Consider the following 21,395-nt stretch of genomic DNA (forward strand, 5'->3'; position numbering starts at 1 on the left):
TCCACATTTACATCAATTAGCGATATGGTACTAATTGATTTGCAACCTTCGTCTTTACTATTAGGCCTAATTAATTATTAAAACCCATTAGTAAATAAAGACACGGGCCTTGAGCGTTAGAGAAAAATGAGAGATTTATTATTTTTGGAATTCATTAATTTCATGGATAAAATAATTCTAGAAAAATCTAGAATTATTATTTAAGCCACGAAAAATACAGCGAAAGCTCCAACAATTCGAGGAAACTTCTCAGAGACATTATGGAATATGGGAAACCCAAATAAAGTATTTGGAGCTCATGATAAGATAATATGGAGCATCTAAAAATTAGATTATGCTCACAGAAAAGTGAGAACAGAATCTGGAAAAATTCCCGAAAAGTTTGTAGAGATTGCTTGATGGACGAGGAACTAAAAGAAGTGCTTTGAGTGATAAAGAAAAGATTGTAGGAAGCTCCTAATAAAACTTGAGCTAAGAAACAAGTAATTTGGATGTAGATAAAGATAAAGACGTACCGATCAAGGAAGATTGATCTACTAAATGTATTTCAAAAACTTTGCTCACTCTCAACACATAAAGGAGCAACAAACAAACATCACATAAAACATATGTACCAGCATGTATGCACAACAATGTTGCTAAACCCTATGATGAATTTTAATTTAAGGAAAAATTTCATTTTACTATATTTTCATGAGCACAGAAATACAAAATAGATTATTTTAGCTCTATTTTCAAAGAAGCAAAATTTAGGGTGTTACACCCCTTTGGGCGCCCGCCCTGCCCTGGTGGCCAATCAGGGCAGGTCTTACGGATCGTGCTCCACTGACCTAAAGGATCAAGGATAACCGTTCAATCAATGTCGGTTTGATCCGACGGCCTAGATTCATCTGAAAGGACTATATAAGCAAGGTCCCCTGGCCCCTGGAGAGCATACCTCTTCTACAGAATCAAAGCTAGGGTTTCAATTCTTCATCCAAGTAGAGAGGATCCCTTTAGTTCATCTAGTTCTAGTTCTAGTTCCTCTAGTTCTAGTTCTAGTTAGTTCTAGTTGTAATCTAGAAAATAGGAAGAGTGAAGAGGAGAGCGGAGGAGGAGCCGGGTCTGTCAGATCTTCCTCAACATTATACTTTTGCAGCAATTGGTTCGTTCTTCATCGTTCTCCACGTTCTTCAATTCATAATTCCTGAGTTCTTTAATTACTTTTATTTACATTCAAGTTATTTATTGGATTCCCGCTTGCATCAAGTGCTCTAGTCTTTATAACGCTAGAGTAGTAATTAATAGATTAGACGTGGTGTTTAGTCTTGCAATTACCTGGAATTGCACCCAATCCTGCGGATTGTTGTGGTAGCCCTAGGGTAGTGACAGCCCTAACGGTCGACGTATTCCACCTCGTTCGGATCGGTGTTTGTAGGACCGTTGTCAAAGCTTCCTAGCCCCTTCTCATCTCTTTCTGTGGTTAGTGTTCTGATGTCCTGAAATAAATAATCTTTGATATAATTCTTGATTCTTAGATCAACTAGAGAACTCTCAGGAAACTTCCTCTCTTCCCACCAAAAATAATTATATAGTTATCCTTGTACGATCTTGAATCTTAATTAGTACACTCATGTTCCCCGTGGAAAATCGATACTCTTGAATACTCCCGGGTGAAAGCTACATCGGTATCCGTGCGCTTGCGGATTTTTCTGTTTGCGTTTAAAATACCCAACAAGATCTCTGGCGCCATTGCCGGAGAACGGTAGCTGTGCTAGTTTCGAACCAAGTCGTGCGTGTATCCTTTTTCTTTTCCTTTTTTACCACACTCACCTTACCATTTTCACCATACCACATGGATTTCACTCCAAACATTAATGAGCATGAAATTTATTTCATAGCCACTTCATTTACTCCATGCTCATATGTAATATCTTCACAATCCATTGGTCTCTCCAACATCACCACATTCGAGATCTCCAACCCCCTCTTCCTTTATATTTATAAAAACTTTAAAAGGGCGGTTGTCGATGCATATGTCTATAAGAAATATTGTAGATCTCGTTGAGTGATCTTGATATAGGTAAGTGTTGGAGGGGAAACCACTTTGCCGACATAAATTGATGGCTTCCCAAGGACAAGTTTAGTTTCCTAAAATAAGCACTGATTAGATCGTAACATGAGCTTTTAATTATTTGCAACATTACCTTGTGTATTGAGCATATAAGGATAATTGTAAAAAATTCCTTCGGGTATTCTTGTCACTAACCTTTCTAGAATTGGAGCAAGAAGATCGGATGAATGACAAGCACAAGGTATGTTCAACCAATCGTCATACAACATTGAATTAAATTCATCCAAACTTGAATTTTGCAAAATTCAAGCTTGAGGGAGTACTTTACATAAAAACATCCTATGCCATGTTGCTATGTTGGTTGTCCCTACCTTTGAGACATGCTAAATTTGTTAAATACTAATCACAATACTTCATCTCCACTTGAGTAGAAATCTATAAATGCTCTCATGCTACCTTTATTTGCTTTAGTATATGTCTAGGTTTGGAGTAGTTTCATTTATCTCCTAATTAAGCATGGTGCTTAGTTAGGAATGTTGATCTTACTTCCAAGGGATTTTAAATTAAGCATGATGCTTAGGTTAAAATGCCCTCCTAAATCAAATTAGACATGGTGTCTAGGTTGATCTTTGAACCGATAGTATGCTATAGTAGATATTGGATATTTTGTTGGACTAACCCCTGCAGGAAAACTTTCAATATCAACCTAGGAAGTCCTGAGATAAACTCACATGGGAGACAAAGAGAGAGATGCATGAAGGTTAACAATTTACAAAAGGAAGGCATAGCTCACAGGAGATGATCCATGGAGAGTGCCACAAACACGATGCACAACCGCTAAGAAAGGAAAGCTTCCACAAGGTGATACTGTACCATCACTCTTCAAGTAAGGTAACATCTTAAGGTACTTGACTATCACTTTTTATAAGCTTCTCCTTGGTTCTGGCGTTCACATGAATAGAAGAAACAAACATGTATGATTTACAACTCTAGATTAACCAACCCAATCGATTCAATATGTTTAGTCCTTCCACCTTTGTTATCCCACACTCCTAATCATATGAGCTAAAATGTTGTATACGCAATCTTTGGAAGATACATATATATATATAAACATAAGTATAGATAGATTATCTTTCCATTAGGTTCAGTGATCTGATCTGACAAATGCTTTAAATGCTACATTCATGATCTTATTATCCGTCAACTTTGTCTTGCTCACTATGCTTAAGGTTAGAGAAGAACAAATACACTTTTGGTTCTGTTGGTCTTTTCCACCAACAGGGCCCATGCACTTGATCTCTGCCTTGTCTCTATGAGCAGGAACACTTCAAGCAAAACATGGAAGAGTTTTACAATCACAGACTCCACCAAGTAAAGAATCTAGATCTACGAGCACAAACACACTGGAGATACTAGACACTCAGGCAATCACTGCCCTGAGATGCTTGAGGACGTAAACTACATCAACAACAACACTACTACTACAAACGTCCTCAATAAAATCAAGAGAGGCGATCCAGGACGCCCCGTCATCCCGATCTCCATCGGCATGGTGGACTTCCCAGAAGCACTCTGCGACTTTGGCTCCAGCGTCAACATTATGCCCAGGGTACTCTATGAAAAATTATTTACACATCCTTTACGAGTAACAACCATGTATTTGCAGCTTGTGGATCGGACACTAAGTTTCCCAAAGGGAATATTGAAGAACCTCTACGTCCGAGTTGGTACCTTATACGCTCCAGCAGACTTCGTGGTGATAGAGACTGATACTGATGAGAGGGCACCCATCATTCTAGGGAGGCCATTCCTGAACACCTCGGGAGCTGTCATCTACGCTAGTGCTGCCAAGATCAGTTTCTACATCAAGGGGAAGAAGGAGACGTTTTCCTTCAAGAACAAGATTATACAAATCTCAGAGCAATCCCAACATGAACCAAGGAAGAGGACCAACAGGAGGAACAGGAACAAGCAAATATGGACCGAGTCAGCTAAGATGGTCACTGCAGTTCAAGAAGGTCAAGATCGTCGACTTAAATCACCGTTCCTGACCAAAAAGGACGACTCAGGTATCCCAAGCATCCAGTGCTCCATTAATGGATAAAACTTCCAGAAGACGCTTTGCGACACCGGGTCAAGAGTCAACATAATGGCCGCAGTCACCTATCAGCTCCTGTTTGGAACCATGCCCCTAAAATCAACATACATTCAACTCCAAATGGCAGATCAGACATTCTAAAAGGTTGAAGGTATAGTAACTGATATCCCTGTCAAAATAGACGATCATTCAGGTTATTGACATGGGAGAAGACGAGTACAATCCACCCATCATCCTTGGGAGACCGTTCCTCAGCACCGTTAAAGCAATCATCTATATTGGAACTAGAGAAGTCCACATGCACTTCCCCTCTGAGAAGGTACACCACTATTTTACTGACCTTAACTATATAGTTGAAGACTCTAAGCAGGTCAAGACAAGAAGACGACGCAACCGCAACCAGAGGAGGCAAATCATCAAGGACGGATGGGCAGACTATGAAGGAGAAGTGATAAGGTCTGAAGACATACAACTTGAACAAAACTGTCCTGAGGAGACCGTAGCAACGAGTCAGGTGTGTAGAGAGAAGATAGTTATACATGAAGAGCAGGCGCCGCTGGAACCACCGACTACGCCATCCAGTGAATCCCAGGACGATTGAGAAAACGGAGAGTCCCGTTCGGAGGACTTAAAAACACCGAACGCCTTGCCAAGAGGTAAACTTGGTAGTTATCCTTTTCTTTTCAATTATCATCTTGAAAAGAAAATAAAAATATTAAAAATAGTAAGCCCCATGTGAGTATGCTCATGACATAAAACCTATAAGTACATTCACTGTGGTGGCATAAAACTAAAATAAATATATTTATGTGATATAAAAATGAAAATATAAAAATAAATTTATGATCCTACCAAAGAGTGTAACATTTATTGAGGAGGCTCAACATGATAATGGCTAGATATTTATGCTAACACTTAACTAGTTCCACAAAGCTTTGTTGTCTATTTGAGCTCCATAGAATTCAAGGATCAAAGAAGACTAGCAGACGGAGGACACCCTAATCGTTGTTAGGGTGCTGCCGACATTCAAATACACCTCCGCCACCTGCTAGCTATATTAGGAGAAATTACGTCAAAATCCAGCTTGGGGGAGAGCACCTCCATTTATCCAGCTAAGTGTTCTAAACATGTTTATACTTTACTCAAATAATAAAAAGATGCATAATCATAAAAAACCCAAATAAAGATTTTGTGATTATATATATATTTGCTTAGTTTGTTAAATAAATAAATAAATAAATAAAATTTGCTATGAACCCTCGTGATAAGCTCTCATATGGAAATGATGAATAGTTGCTCTGCCATGAGTAGTTTTCAAAATTAAAATCTCTCTCAAGTTTAGGCATGACTGTTATTAATTAAGATTTGCTCTAAACCTGAACTTGTGGGAAGAGTACTTGATATAAAATCTAAGTTATTAACGGATATGATATGGGAAGGTTGAGCTACTGTTTATCTGTTCCTAGAGATGCTAGAATTCTGGAGAATTTTATCTTTGAAAATCTTTAAAATATCACATGATGAGTTCCTGTATGATGAGAGTTTAAATTCCTACCACAGCCATATATACATGCTTGCTAGACTTTGAGCCACACATTTACTTTTTACTGCTTATGAGCATTGAGTGTGGTCAAGCTGTGTAGACCCTTAGGAGCTTCTCATGTGGTTAAATCAAGATTCACTTGCACGTTCACTCATACATGCTGCTTCTACTCCGGAAGTACGCATCCACATATATCCATCCATTTCCATCTCTAGAACCACCCAAAAATATTCTACTCCTAATCCGGGAAAGAATAGCCAAAAACATTCTCCTATTTTCCGATGTGAAATAAATGCTCAAGTTATTTGGATTACTACCACTTGCTACATTATTTAAAGAGGTGAGTACTCTAAAAAAAGATACGAGAAAATAAAAAGGGACAAGTGTCCGGAACCTCGAAAGAAAAGAAAAGGTGAAATGAGAGGTAAAAATGGACAAGTGTCCGACAGTAGAATTAGGGGTACAAGATACCCACCTCAGAGAAAAGAAAAAGAAAATATAGAGTATCTTATTCTCCTCAAAAAGTTTCAAAAGAGCAAGAAAGGTATGTATCCCCTCAAAAGAGCAAAAGTAGAATTAGACTTTCACCATTATTTTCTCCATTATCACTATTCATTCGCCACACATGCACATCTTGATTTGACTTATTGACTTGTTCTTCTGGATCCATGGTTTGACTATGCAATAAATGTCTTGTAAGTATGTATTAGCTGTCTCCCACCTATGAGCTCCAGATATCAAAACCTTATTAGAGTAGGGTGAGAGATAAGGCAATGCCACTATGCCTCATACCAAAAATACCACATACTTTGAGAGAAGGCATATACCATTACTGCCTTGGAAAGGATCCAGAAATACAGCAAAAGAGAGAATTGAGAGAGTCATACAAGGAATCTCTGAGTTTTATTTGAAAATCTGCAAAAACTCCAGAGCTGTATTTAATCGAAGAACAAGAGACATGATGCTGACTAGACTGTTCTATCTTTTAACTGCTCAAGATACAAGTGACGGTTACAAGCCGCATGGTGAAAGGTAAAATGAGTAAGTTTAAGTCTTAACAGTTTACCCTAACCTAGAGATGAGATCTTGTTTGAACGCATATGTATCTTTAAGGCATGAAACCACTGCAGAAACTCTTGAGTTCATCTTTGCTCAGGGACGAGCAAAGGTTAAGCTTGGGTTAGCTTGTTGACGGTCCTTAATGCTCACATTTAACCGTCAACTAATCATGGAAAAGGATCCAAATGCAACCAACACCCAGACTTAGGGTTTTATCTGACAGAATTCCACGAGTTTTGGTGTTTGTCTATTTCTGCAGGGGGTTATCAGGAAATACGGAGGAAAGGCCCACACGTCGGGTTTACATAGAGATATTAATGTGCCGCGCAATTTTCTATCATCTAGAAGACTCCAGAAGCCACGGGAACGAACGGGAGGCCGAGCGGACCGTGGGGTAGGGCACCCGCCCTCCCCCCTTGGGTGCCCGCCCTGCCCTGGTGGCCAATCTGGGTAGGTCTCGCGGATCGTGCTCCACCGACCTAAAGGATCAAGGATAACCATTCAATCAATGTCGGTTTAATCCGACGGTCCAGATTCATCTGAAAAGACTATATAAGCAAGGTCCCTGGCCCCTGGAGAGAATACCTCTTCTACAGAATCAAAGCTAGGGTTTCAATTCTTCATCCAAGTAGAGAGGATCCCTCTAGTTCATCTAGTTCTAGTTCTAGTTGCTCTAGTTCTAGTTCTAGTTGTAATCTAGAAAATAGGGAGAGAGAAGAGGAGAGCGGAGGAGGAGCCGGGTCTGTCAGATCTTCCTCAATATTATACTTTTGCAGCAACTGGTTCGTTCTTCATCGTTCTCTACGTTCTTCAATTCATAATTCCTGAGTTCTTTAATTACATTTATTTACATTCAAGTTATTTATTGGATTCCCGCTTGCATCAAGTGCTCTAGTATTTATAACGCTAGAGTAGTAATTAATAGATTAGACATGGTGTTTAGTCTTGCAATTACCTGGAATTGCACCCAATCCTGCGGATTGTTGTGGTAGCCCTAGGGTAGTGACAGCCCTAACGGTCGACGTATTCCACCTCGTTCTGATCGGTGTTTGTAGTACCGTAGTCAGAGCTTCCTAGCCCCCTTTTCATCTCTTTCTGTGGTTAGTGTTCGATGTCCCGAAATAAATAATCTTTGAAGTAATTCTTGATTCTTAGATCAACTAGAGAACTCTCAGGAAACTTCCTCTCTTGCCACCAAAAATAATTATATAGTTATCCTTAGGTGATCTTGAATCTTAATTAGTACACTCACGTTCCCTATGGAAAATCGATACTCTGGAATACTCTCGGGTGAAAGCTACACCGGTATCCGTGCTCTTGCGGATTTTCTGTTTGCGTTTAAAATACCCAACAACGTGTCCAGTATTCATACCGGACATGTCTGGTATATGCTCACTGTGCTCAGTTCTGCAGCACGTCTTTGGTCTTTTGAGGTCCGTTCTTGGTTCAGTCTTTTGTGATGGATTTCTACTGTTCCAAGAAACTTATCTAGGTACTCTTGTCATAAGATGACTTGGGTATTTTGGATTTCAGAACTCGCTTCTTTTCAATTGGAGTTGAGTATCTCATTTTCTCTCCTTTGGTTCGGAAAACACTTCGTGCTTGTTGGTCCTCTGTTGTGTTCCTAGGGAACATCCACCATCTCTTTTGGGTCAAGGGCATCATGGTGTTTGCATAGCATATTTGGTAGTGATTTCGGGATACCAATTGAAAGTTTTGCAAAAAATTTGAGGCTGCCATTTACCTCCCTCTAGTCGCCATTTCCGGTCCTTTGTTGTCTATTTGAAGGGGTGTTAGATTGCAATGCAAAAACATGGAACCCAATTTTCATGTTAGTGAACAGTCCTTGTAATAGATATTACCTATGGCCAACTGGTTGAAGTAAAAATCACATGATAAACCAGATGTCATATTTTGGTACAGGGTACTTTTGAAGAATATCGATGCAATAGCAATTGAATCTGCAATAAAGCCACCGAGCAATTATGACATGGGGGCTGGACTGTACTTCGCACGCTTAGATTTTGCCTTGAGGGCACTCACAATGCAGACTTTATCATGGAGTCTAAAGTTATTTATTACCTCGAACAATGTGGACTTGGAGTCTAAATAAGACTTGGAGTCTTATTTTTTCTACCTCTTTCTTCGATAAATATGCTGCCACATCAGCAAAATACCATAAATAATATGTAATTAATTGTCTTGGACTCTGTGATAGAGTCTTGCATTGAGAGTGCCCTTAAGAGTGGTTGGGTTTTCATTTTTAGTGGCGCCAGAAGGAGAATCACAAACGAGAGTTAATTGCAGCCGTAGAGAGTAATTAATCCGTGTCAATTATGTAGCTGCACCATATAACCATGCATGCAGTCAGCTCAACCGACGAAGGGAGTTGGTCCACCGTACTCATATCATATCGGTCAAAAATAGCTTTGTTATCCGGCTAGGTAATAAATCCTGACCATAATTAGCTTCGTTATGCTAATTCCGCCACTTAAATCGACCAAATTGAAAAATAGTCGTGCGCCACTTAAAAAGGACTGGAGGGAGTACTTCCCGCGTACTCCTCCGTCCAAAAAGTGTCGTTTTTTATTTTTAGACATCTTGTTTGACCATGCTTTATTATATAATGAACAATAATATTATAAAGAGACAAAATATTTATCACAATAAAGAAATATACATTCTAATCTTCGAGTGAGGCCTCCAAAGCCACAGAGATGGTTGACTGGGGTACATACACCTAGCACTTCTTAGGAAACTGACAGCTCCACCTTCTTTCTGTTACCCATCTAGGATTTACCCGAAATTTGAATATAAAATAAGGGTAAATACATATTGTACTCAACAAATATAATATGGAGTTGATGAATCTCAAAAGGCTGACACTGATTTACTGCGATTGGCTTTTAGTGAGTCCTAATTTTAAGCAATTGAGTAGCAACAAGTTTAGCATGGGCCCCAAATAACCACTGTTGACACCGTTTTTGGACACGAATCAGGTTAGTCAGTATCGACAGTCAAAGAAAGTGATGCGTCTGGTCGATAAGGAGATTGCCGATAGCCTATGATACCGATGACAAGGCAACAGGAGGAAGATATGGCTAAGTCCGGAGGCGGTTGCTGATCGGTGCCGATGGATGATTTTGATGGTTGCCGATGCCGATGAAGGAGAATATGCCGATCATGATGAAGGAAGACATGGTGGTGTGCCGATCGCCCAGAATGGATAGATTGTTACTTTCTTTAGTTGTTAGAGTTTATTTTATGTATGAGTTCTGTTTGGTTTGGAACTAAAATCCTAGTCGTGTCTGGTTGTAACTCTTTAGGACAAAGTATAAATATAGGCCTAGTAGCGATGTAAGAGGACAATCAATCAATACTATATACAAGTTTTTACATCTACTTTCGTATCAACTTTTTCGATGACTTCGTCAACTCGCATATTTTCTTTTACTTACGAGTTCTTAAAAATTCATTGAGTCATACTCGACGAATTCTCGAGTTCCGTGTGAATACACCGTGGCATCCAGGCGCATCGCTGTTGTCGGGACCAAAGTATTTGAGTTACCACCTTTGTTGATTGTAAGGTCAAATCGGCTGGCACGCCTTAACGTTTGAATCGGGTATTAGCCCTTTGTGTTTGCAGATTTATTTTGCATCAATAACCACATGATCATGTAAACAAGAATAATGTATAGCGATAAAAAATTAATATAAGTGATTTTCTATTTTAGGATCTAAGCTTGCTCGTGTCCATGAGTATGACTATTATAACAGCTTTACACTTTGTAGAGGTTGTTCATCTTTACCTATGAGTCATGGTTTGGCCTTGTAACCCGAGGTAGCTAGCCTCTTGACCCACCTCCAAAAAAGGTCATCAGGGTTCACTATGAAGTCTTTTCAAGGTTTGTCTAACAAGTCAGTGGCCATGATGTTTCAAAGGCAAGCAGATGTAGGAACCCCCTTTTGAATGACATAATTCTTTCTCGGCTATACTCATAGGAATGGAGGTTGTCCTATACCCATCTCGGCAAATCCCTTTTATGCCTTTCAGTAACCACTAACAAAGTAGAAAAGGTCTTCCTCCTAAACTAAAATAGAGCTATATAGAAAAGATCCTCCTCCTAAACTAAGATAGAGCTATATAGCACTCATGGTTGTATTGTAAGTCCTATGTTATCACTTATAGATAAGTCCTTAGAGAGAGAAATAAAGCATTTGGAAAGTAGCCAAATACTTTGGCACCCTTTTGACCATGTTGCTAAAAAGCATATTTTAATGTTTATTGCATGTACCCAGTCAAGTTATAGATCATGGTAATTTATTTTGAGCACTAGCATGGATACTACCCAATGCAATTATCCCACTTGTATCAACATACAAGGTACGAAAGCTAGGATAGAGTTAGGGTAAAAAGGTAGACACATGCACATGAATTAAGTGAATAAAGGTTATTAGGAAACACCCCATGCTATACTTGCCTTTTGCACTTACTTTCCACTCAAGGCAACTACTCATAAAAATTCTTCAGTCTCCTATTTTGTAAATTCGGGCCTCCAACGCTTGCGTACAGTTCTCTTCTACTGATAGCAAACACCAAGCATAGAAAAACATACAAATAGGCAAACTAAAGACAACTAAGCACATTACACCACTCATAGTGTAAGTTTTATAAACTACATGCTAAAAGAGAGCGCGTTGCTACAGTCACATGAGCGCTAAAACTACTATATACGGAGCTACAATTATGGGCTTTTGAAGTTTTAGGGGCATTTTGGTAAATAAGAGGATATTTTTTAAATACTTTTCAAAGACAGGGACCAAAAGTAAATTATTTGGACCACAAATTTATTTTATGAAGGCTAACAAATCCTTCTGCAAAACTACCATTTTTTAAAACTATTTTATTAAATAAATCACATTAATGACATCATAAATGGAATTGTTACATTATTAATCATTTTAATAAACAAAATAAACAAATAAAATTTATAAACATTTTTATTGACCAAAAAATGATTAATAACATCATTAGTAAATATGATGACACTAGTAAAATTTTTAAGACATATATAAACTTATTTTATGTAAGGTTTTGGCCAAAACGGGATTAAAGATAGTAAACAGGGGTAGATCGGAAGTTTAGCATGTCTCACCGAAGAGTGAAGCAATTAGATGGAAAGGTATGGACCAGATCGCAAAAACATGGTGACTAGGCTTGACCTTGCCGATGTGGCATTTAACAGCAATGTGGCGCGATGGGATTGGATCTAAGAAGATGATGTGGCCTCACCTTTAACCTGGTGTTGACTTTGATCAAGATGGAATTGTTGTTGTTCATCAAGAGATGGATAACTAAGAGGAGTTGTTGGTCTTTGGTCATCGAGACAACAATAGGGATGCGGCGTCCTGAGGGCCTCATGGGCGGCCATTACAGTGCTCTGGTGGCCCATGGTCTCTATCGAGTGGCAGAGAAGGAAGCGGAGGCCATGATAAATTCATCCACAAGCTCTCAATAGCGAGCAGCCAGTGCAGAGAGAGGTCGAGAAGGATTGAAGGCGGGTGGCGTGGCACACTCTGATGAGGTCCAAAAGACATCCCCTTGGGCAATGATCTACGAGTAGGAGTTGTGGGCAGGTTCGCCATGCTCTTGCATGGTCATAGAGCCCAAGAGGAGCAATGGAGATGACCAAAGTAGGGAGGTCGAGGGCTCTAATGGGAGCTCTCCATAAAAGTGGTGGTGGCAAGTTGGCGCTAGTGTGGGTGATGAGGCACATGGAGGGGAGAGGCAGCGGCAGCGTGCCTTTGAGATACTCTAGATTGCCTTTTATAGGGTGAGGATGGGTGGAGAGGTTTGGCCAATGCTCGAAGGCTTGCCATCCATGGTGGCAAGCACTGATTGAGCTAAGGGAGGAGAGGAAGGGAGTGGCTGGGGATTGCATCTAGGTTGATGAAGTGGCCTAGTCGCCCCATGTCACGATGGACTCTAGAGGGAGTGTGGATGGGCTCAGTCAAGTTGGCGCTTGCAATGTCAGAGGGTAGCAGAGACTGGAGGAAGGGAAAGGGTTAGATATGCACACTTGAGCAATTAGCAGTAGGAGCTCAGCTGATGGGCGAGACCCACTTAGTAGAGCGAGAGAGAGGGAGCGGTAGGGCTTGTCTGGTAGTGATAGAAAGAGAGAGGAGGTTGGTGGGGACCTTGGTGAGAGCCATGTTGACGGTTCTTAAGTATCAATTTTAATTATTAAATAAACAAGGGAAAGGACCAATATACAAACAACACCTAGAATTAGGGTTTAATCTAATAGAATTTCATGAGTTTTGTTGTTTATCTGTTTCTACAGGGGGTTATCAGGAAATAAGGAAGAAAGGCCCACATGTCGGGATTACATAGAGATATTAACGCACCGCGCAATTTTCTACCATCTAGAACACTCCAGAAGCCACGGGAACGAACGGGAAGGTGATCGGGCCCGGGGGCAGGGCGCCCACCATCCCCCCTAGGGTGCCCGCCCTGGTGGTTCCACCAATAATAGTGAATCTCGCGGATTACGCTCCACCGACCTAAAGGATCAAGGATAACCGTTCAATCAATATCGGTTTGATCCAACGGCCCACGTTCACCTGAGGGGACTATATAAGCAGACCCCCTGGCCCCTGGAGGAGGAGAAGTTCATCATAGAGTTGAGAGGTGCCCTCGAAGGATAACCTTTCCTCTAAATAGACTTAGGGCTTAGCATCCAATGTGAGAGTAGAATTAGTTCTTCTAAGTTCTACTAGATTGAGAGAGATAGAGTGGAGGTGTAGATCGGAGGAAGCCCGGCCTGTCGGTGTCTACTCCGAGGTTGTACCTGCGGGATCAAGTTCTCCTAACCCGAAGCTTGCTCCTAGGATTCTTTAGTATTTCGACTTCTAAATTCTAGTAAGTTCTTGTTTTATTGTTCTTTGGTTTATGAGTTTACTTTGATCTCTTCGCGTAGAGTTTAGAGTAATCATCTCTAGCGTAAACATGGTGTTTGGGATAGGATACTCATAGATATCCCCTGACTAGCTGAACCGTGGTAGTAGCGAGGAACGTGACATTTCCGAGTTACCTTTGCAGCCCATATCCCGTTAGTAGGATCGATAGGGTTTATAGGTGCAGGTTGAACATCCTCTGTGGTGTCCAGATTCCGTGAGCTTCCCCAATAGAACAGTAGATCATCCTTACCAAGGTTAGAACGAGACTACGGTTGTAGTCTTCTCTATATATCACTCACATCAAGAAACATTCTTTGTAGCCTAAAGGTTAGTAGTAATAGACCGGGTTAGTCAGATGCACTCTTTCTCCTAGTGGTAAAAATATAAATACGATACTCTGGATAACATCCCGGGTGAAGTGCTCACCGATATCCGTACGATTGCAGATCAATTCCTTATTGCGTTACCAAATATCAACAAGCATTTCTGGCGCCTTTGCCGGGGAGAAAGACGGTTTGCTGACATAACCTTGAGTCTTACTACTAGCTTGTATCTATACTTTTATCTTTTCTTATCTTTTTATATTCTTTATTTTATTTATTCTTACTTTATGGAAAACCAAGATTCTAAATCGATCTATCAATTTGCAACACCTTCGGAAACTGACCTTTTACCATGGGAGTCATCACAGCCTATCCAAACATCCCAGTATAGGTTAAGTTCTAGGTTGATTGCTATGATTCAAAACCTATCTTTTTCAGGAAAGGAAGACGAAAACCCTTACCTTCACATTAGAGATTTTGAGCAAACATGTGATTGTCTTCGCATTGAAGGCATTTCTGATAAAACTTTACGTTGGAAGCTTTTTCCTTTTTCTTTAAGGGGAGAAGCTAGACAATGGTATAATCACTCAGAAGGTAAGTCAACAACAAGGTGAATGGGGAGTTTTACGAGCCAACTTTTGCCTAGATTTTTATTCCCTTGACCGTATCGGTGACCTTAGACTCGAAGTCCTATCTTTTAAACAAAAAGATAATGAAACTTTGGGAAAATCCTGGAAACGTTTTTCTAATCTTTTAAAATCTGGTCCCAACCTTAATCTTGAAGACCCTGTTCTTTTATTTCACTTTTTTCGAGGTCTTCAAAAAGATTATAAACAAATGCTACATACAATGTCTAGAGCTTCTTTCTTTTGTATCCCTACTGATGATGCTAGAGTGATCCTAGATAGAATCCTAGAAGCTGAGATGGATAATACCCTTCATGATGAAACCCATGAAGCCGAAGTAGACATTATGCCAAATTGTTCATCTACTTTAGCTATCCCAAGTTCTGAGCCACAAAAGGAAGTAACTCCACCACCTGATTTCATGCTGGATATAGAATCTGATTTTTTTGCCGATTTTGGAAACATTTCAAACTACCATTCTATTGACAGACCCCAAAACGGCCATTTTAGCATTTGTTTGCCAACTGAACATCAATTAAGAGAGCTTATCGCAGTCATGAGTAGCGAATAGTTGGAGGAGTCAGAGCTTTCCTCTAATGTGATCCATTTGAACACAAGTCCTATAACTATACGCTGTGCTTATGATTCTGATCAATTTGATGCTCTCTATAATCCTGTTGTGGGGATCAACATCATGTCTGAATCTTTTGCACGTAAATTATTTAAAAATTTGGTCTTAACCCCCACAACAAAGGTCATAAAGGAATCTTCTGGACGATTAGTCCCTAGTCTTGGAATTATTAATGTCCTACCCTTAATGGTAGAAGGCTCCATGGTTCATTTGAACTTTTATATCTTTGATACATGGGACTTCGACCTGTTGATAGGACAACCTATTAGAAGACTCCTTTATGAAGGTCATACTGGAAAGCTACACATTTCTTTTGTAAAAACTTTTAAATTTCCAATAACAATTTCACACTCCTTAAATAATAAGGCCGAGTCATATCTTTTGCCCGATCCTATGGAGGAGGTAAAGGCTACATCTCTAGAGCTTTTAGATAAACTAGACTTAGAAGAAGAAGCTCCTTTCTTCACAGAAGAAGAGGCTGAACCTTCTGAACCTGAACCCTTAGACGAGTTTGCAGAAACGCCTAGACCTCCCATAAAGCTTAAAACTTTACCACCCGGTCTTATCTATGCTTTCCTCAATAATAATCTAGACTTTCCTGTGATCATTAGTGATAAACTCACTCAGGAGCAAACTCTGCAATTGATGACCATTCTTGAGAAACATCACTCAGTTTTTGGCTACTCACTCCAAGATCTTACAGGAATCAGTCCTATGATTTGTACCCATTGTATTCCGACAGATCCTTCTGTTTCACCTTCTCGAGAGCCCCAACGTAGACTTAACAACGCGATGAGAGAGGTAGTGAAAAAGGAAGTTATAAAGTTGCTGCATGCAGGGATTATATATCCTGTGCCGCACAGTGAGTGGGTGAGCCCATTTCAAGTTGTGCCTAAAAAGGGAGGCATGACTGTCGTTATGAATGAAAAGAACGAGCTAATTCCGCAACGCACCATCACAGGGTGGCGGATGTGCATAGAATATAGAAAACTAAGCAAAGCCACGAGAAAGGATCATTTTCCTTTACCTTTCATAGATGAGATGCTAGAACGATTAGCGAACCATTCGTTCTTCTGTTTCTTAGATGGATATTCAGGGTATCACCAGATCCCGATCCATCCCGATGATCAAAGCAAAACCACTTTTACATGCCCATACGAAACTTATGCTTACCGTAGAATGTCTTTTGGGTTATGTAACGCACCATCTTGTTTTCAAAGATGCATGATGTCTATATTTTCTGATATGATTGAAGAGATTATGGAAGTTTTCATGGATGATTTCTCTGTTTATGGAAAAACTTTTGATAATTGTCTTGTAAACTTAGACAAGGTTTTGCAAAGATGTGAAGAAAAGCACTTAGTCCTTAATTAGGAAAAATGTCATTTTATGGTTAGAGAAGGAATAGTGCTGGGACACCTAGTGTTTGAAAGAGGTATTGAGGTAGACAAAGCTAAAATTAAAGTAATTGAACAACTACCTCCACCTGTGAATATAAAAGGAATTCGAAGCTTTCTTGGCCATGCTGATTTTTATCGCAGATTCATAAAAGATTTTTCATTCATTGCTATACCACTTAATCTTTTGCTAGCCAAGGATGCTCCTTTCGAATTTGATGATGCATGCCTAACATCTTTTAATTTATTAAAGAATGCACTCATCTCTGCACTAATCATTCAACCCCCTGATTGGTCGTTGCCTTTTGAAATTATGTGTGATGCTAGTGATTATGCTGTGGGGGCAGTTTTGGGACAAACTAAAAATAAAAAGCATCATGCAATTGCTTATGCCAGTAAAACTTTGACAGGAGCTCAACTTAATTATGCAACCACTGAAAAAGAGCTTCTGGCTGTTGTCTTTGCCATTGATAAATTTAGATCTTATTTAGTTGGAGCTAAAATAATTGTTTAAACCGATCATGCTGCACTAAAATATCTGCTCACTAAAAAAGATGCTAAACCTCGCCTGATTAGATGGATCTTATTACTTCAAGAATTTGACTTAGAAATAAAAGATAAAAAGGGAGTAGAAAATTTTGTTGCTGATCACTTGTCTAGAATGTATTTTAAGAATCCATAGAAAACCCCCATCAATGATTCACTCTGGGACGACATGCTCTACGGGATTAACAGTTCTGACCCTTGGTATGCAGATATTGTTAATTTTATGGGTTTAGGGTATGTACCACCAGGAGCAAACAAGAAGAAGCTTATTCAAGAAAGTCGTTCACATATATGGGATGAGCCATACCTCTTCCGAGTATGCTCTGATGGCTTACTTAGGAGATGTGTGACCACCGAGGAAGGATGGAAGATCATCGACAGGTGTCATTCATCACCATATGGAGGTCATTATGGAGCATTCTGTACACATTCAAAGATCTGGCAGTGTGGATTCTACTGGCCTACAATGTATGAAGACACGAAGCAATATATCAGAAGATGTGGGCCATGTCAAAGGCACGGAAACATAAACACAAGAGATGCCATGCCACTCACCAACAACCTATAGATTGAGCTCTTTGATGTCTGGGGAATAGACTACATGGGTCCATTTCCCCCACCAAAGAAGTGTGAGTTCATCTTGGTGGCAGTTAACTATGTCTCCAAGTGGGTAGAGGCACTACCTTGCAAACATGCCGACAACATCAGTTCAAAGAGGATGTTTGAAGAAGTTATATTTCCAAGATTTGGAGTTCCCAGAGTAGAGATAAGTGATGGAGGAGCACACTTCATGGACAAACGCTTTAAGCAATATCTATCAAGACATGGAATTCGTCACAACATCGCTACCCCCTACCATCCTCAGACAAGTGGCCAAGCAGAGACTTCCAACAAGCAAATCAAGAATATTCTTCAGAAGACAGTCAATGAGATGAGAACGGCATGGAAAGACAAGTTACCCGATGCACTCTGGGCATACCGGACAGCATACAAGACCCCAATTGGAATGTCCCCATACCAATTGGTGTACGGGAAGACTTGCCACCTACCTGTTGAACTAGAATTCAAAGCACACTGGGCCATAAGGAGATGGAATATGGACCTAGATGTCGCTGGAGATCATAGAAGAATACAACTATCAGAATTGGAAGAATGGCAAGAGAAAGCATATCACAATTCGAAGATCTATAAAGAAAGAGTCAAAAGGTGGCATGACAAGAGGATCAAGAAGGAGTTCGCACCCAGAGATAAGGTATTACTTTTTAATTCCAGGGTGAAGCTTTTCGGGCATGGAAAACTCCAGAGTAAATAGGAAGGACCATTCAAGGTAATCAATTCATCATCCCACGGAGCTATCACACTTCAAAATGACGAAGGTACTTTATTCAAGGTAAATGGTCAATGTCTTAAGTTATTTTTAGAGCCCAATAAAGAATTAGAAGAAATAGACAAAATCCATTTCTACCTTCCCATGGAGAATTAGAGCCCAACCTTTTTAATCTGACGTGTTTGGGCCACGTATATATTTTTCGAATAAGTTTTGCATCTAGAAGCACGCTCGTGGAAGTGGGCCCACAGAGGGGCTAGACAGAGGGCGGGCGCCCTGATGAAGAGGGCGGGCGCCCAGCCCCTGTCCCCTCTCAGTCTCGATTTCCTCTGTCGTGATAAACACATTTTTGGTAAACTAAATAATCATACAGATGGAAAGTTTCGCACGCACGGCGGCGGGAGTAGCCCGAGCAAACCCTAGAGGCACTTTTTGACCCCTATATAAACAGACCCCTGATGTCAGTTTTCAAACACCAATCTATTCAAGCCTTTTCTTCTTCTTCTATTAGAGCTTGCTTAGTTCCTCGCTGCTCCAATGGTCGAAGAGTTCCACGACGATTGGGAACTCGTCCCCTACGACCTCAACAAGAAGCCCAAGGAAGACCCCGACGCCCACGCTCTCGTCCCGGCCAACACAGAGCGACAGCTAGAAGCCTTGCCATTACACCAGCGCAGCTCCGCCCAATCCTACCATGCTCAACCAGTTCTCACCGCACCGCCACAGCCCCTACTTCTCAAGGGACCGTCAGCCAAGAAGGAGGCCACCGTCAAGGTGCCAGCCGGCACAAGGATCCTGCCACGCAGACCCAATGAGAGGGTCGTTGGAGTCCAGACCAACCGGAGCGGCGAGATCAGCAGTATCCGCTACACTACGGAGGATGAGAGGCCTTACTTTGAGGGGATCAGAGCAGTCAAAGTCCGTTTTATCCCTCTAAAGGCAGCCCCGAAGCACGCTTTCAATGCTCTCGAGACACCTACTAAGCGTCGCAAGACTATAGTAGATATTGATGAGGACGTTCGTAGGCTAGACACGGTCATCATAGAGCTCCAGTCCTCGGTTAACTCTATCACTAGGCAGCTCTCTAACCAGAACACCATTATACTAGGCCTTAGGCATGATCTTGTTAGTGCCAATAAGAAGATCAGGAAGTTAAAGCGCCGCTAAGTTATCTAGATTAGATCTTGAGGCAATGCATCTTAGTTATTTATCTTTAAATTCGGTTTAGATCTATTATTAGCTTCAGTTCATTACTAGTCATTTGTAATAAATGCCTCAAGATTAATAAAGATTATTATTATTATTATTATTATTATTATTATTATTATTATTATTATTATTATTATTATTATTATTATTATTATTATTATTATGTCTTGTGTGTCTCTACTTTATTTTTTGTGCAAGAAAGCAAAAAACAAGTATGGGCGAGATCCCTCGACATGCCAAACACACTTCGACTACACCACTCCACGATTCAGGTACATACTCTGCACACTTTACACATACACATATATCTTGGATTATACAGAATACTGTCTCTGATATGATAAATTAAAAAGATTAAAATGTCTCTAATCATGATTAATATCACTCTGTGATATTTCTTGAAAACCTACAATTATTGAAAAATCATTTTAAAATCCTGTGTTACTTAAGTCACTGTGAAATATGGTAGAGTATGAGTACCTTATTCTTGATATCAATGCTGCTTGGAGAATTTATTTTAAAACTTCAAAAATTCTAGCTACCATCCTTAGTGTTTTATGTGCCTGCTAAACCTGAAAATATTGATAATTATAAAAGCTATCTACTCTGTATTGAGTTTGTTCAAAATGAGTTAGACCCTTGTTGAGATATTTATTATGCTCCTAAGATCAAGACATTTATTCACAAAGATTAACTCTTCCGAAGTATTATTGCGTTAGAGGCGTGGGCTATGCAAAAAAATATATTTTGAGGAAATAAAAAGGAGCAAGTGCTCGACAACCTCGCAGAAAAAAGATGGACAAGTGTACGGCAGTAGAATTAGGGGTACCTCGGTATCCACCTGAAAAAAAGAAGAGAGAAAGAAGAAAATGATAGCCCATGGTCCCTCTAATAAGCAATATGCCAGTAAGAGTTGACAAGTTTTTAATTTCCAACGTCTTTGATCTAAGAGTATGGCACTCCTCTCCTTGGATCCCGTTTTGATCAGGCATAAATACAAGGTAAGTATGCTCAAGAATTTTTGCAAATTAAAACAGCCTCAGTGAGATATGTAAAAGATAATGAGTGATCTGAGAGAACCTATGAGGATAAAGGTATGCTAAATTTCTTTTCAAAAATATACAAAAACTCCAAGTGACAGGATTAAGAAGAAAGGATCTCTACTCTTGACCATATATTTCCCTAACTACAGTACACAGTGGATTTCTACACCCTGCAGGTATGAAGAATGTTTTATAATGTTTTAACCCCAGATATTTTTCTTAACCATCCTTTTCTCGAGGATGAGTAAAAGCCTAAGTATGGGGGTGTTTGTTGACAATTCTTAAGTATCAATTTTAATTATTAAATAAACAAGGGAAAGGACCAATATACAAACAACACCTAGAATTAGGGTTTGATCCGACAGAATTCCACGAGTTTTGTTGTTTATCTGTTTCTGCAGGGGGTTATTAGGAAATAAGGAAGAAAGGCCCACATGTCGGGATTACATAGAGATATTAACGCACCATGCAATTTTCTACCATCTAGAAGACTCCAGAAGCCACGGGAACGAACGGGAAGGCGATCGGGGCCGGGGGCAGGGCGCCCGCCCTGGTGGTTCCACCAATCACGGTGAAT

The sequence above is a fragment of the Sorghum bicolor genome, chromosome 8, assembly GCF_000003195.3.
Source record: "Sorghum bicolor cultivar BTx623 chromosome 8, Sorghum_bicolor_NCBIv3, whole genome shotgun sequence".
NCBI classification, from domain to species: Eukaryota; Viridiplantae; Streptophyta; class Magnoliopsida; order Poales; family Poaceae; genus Sorghum; species Sorghum bicolor.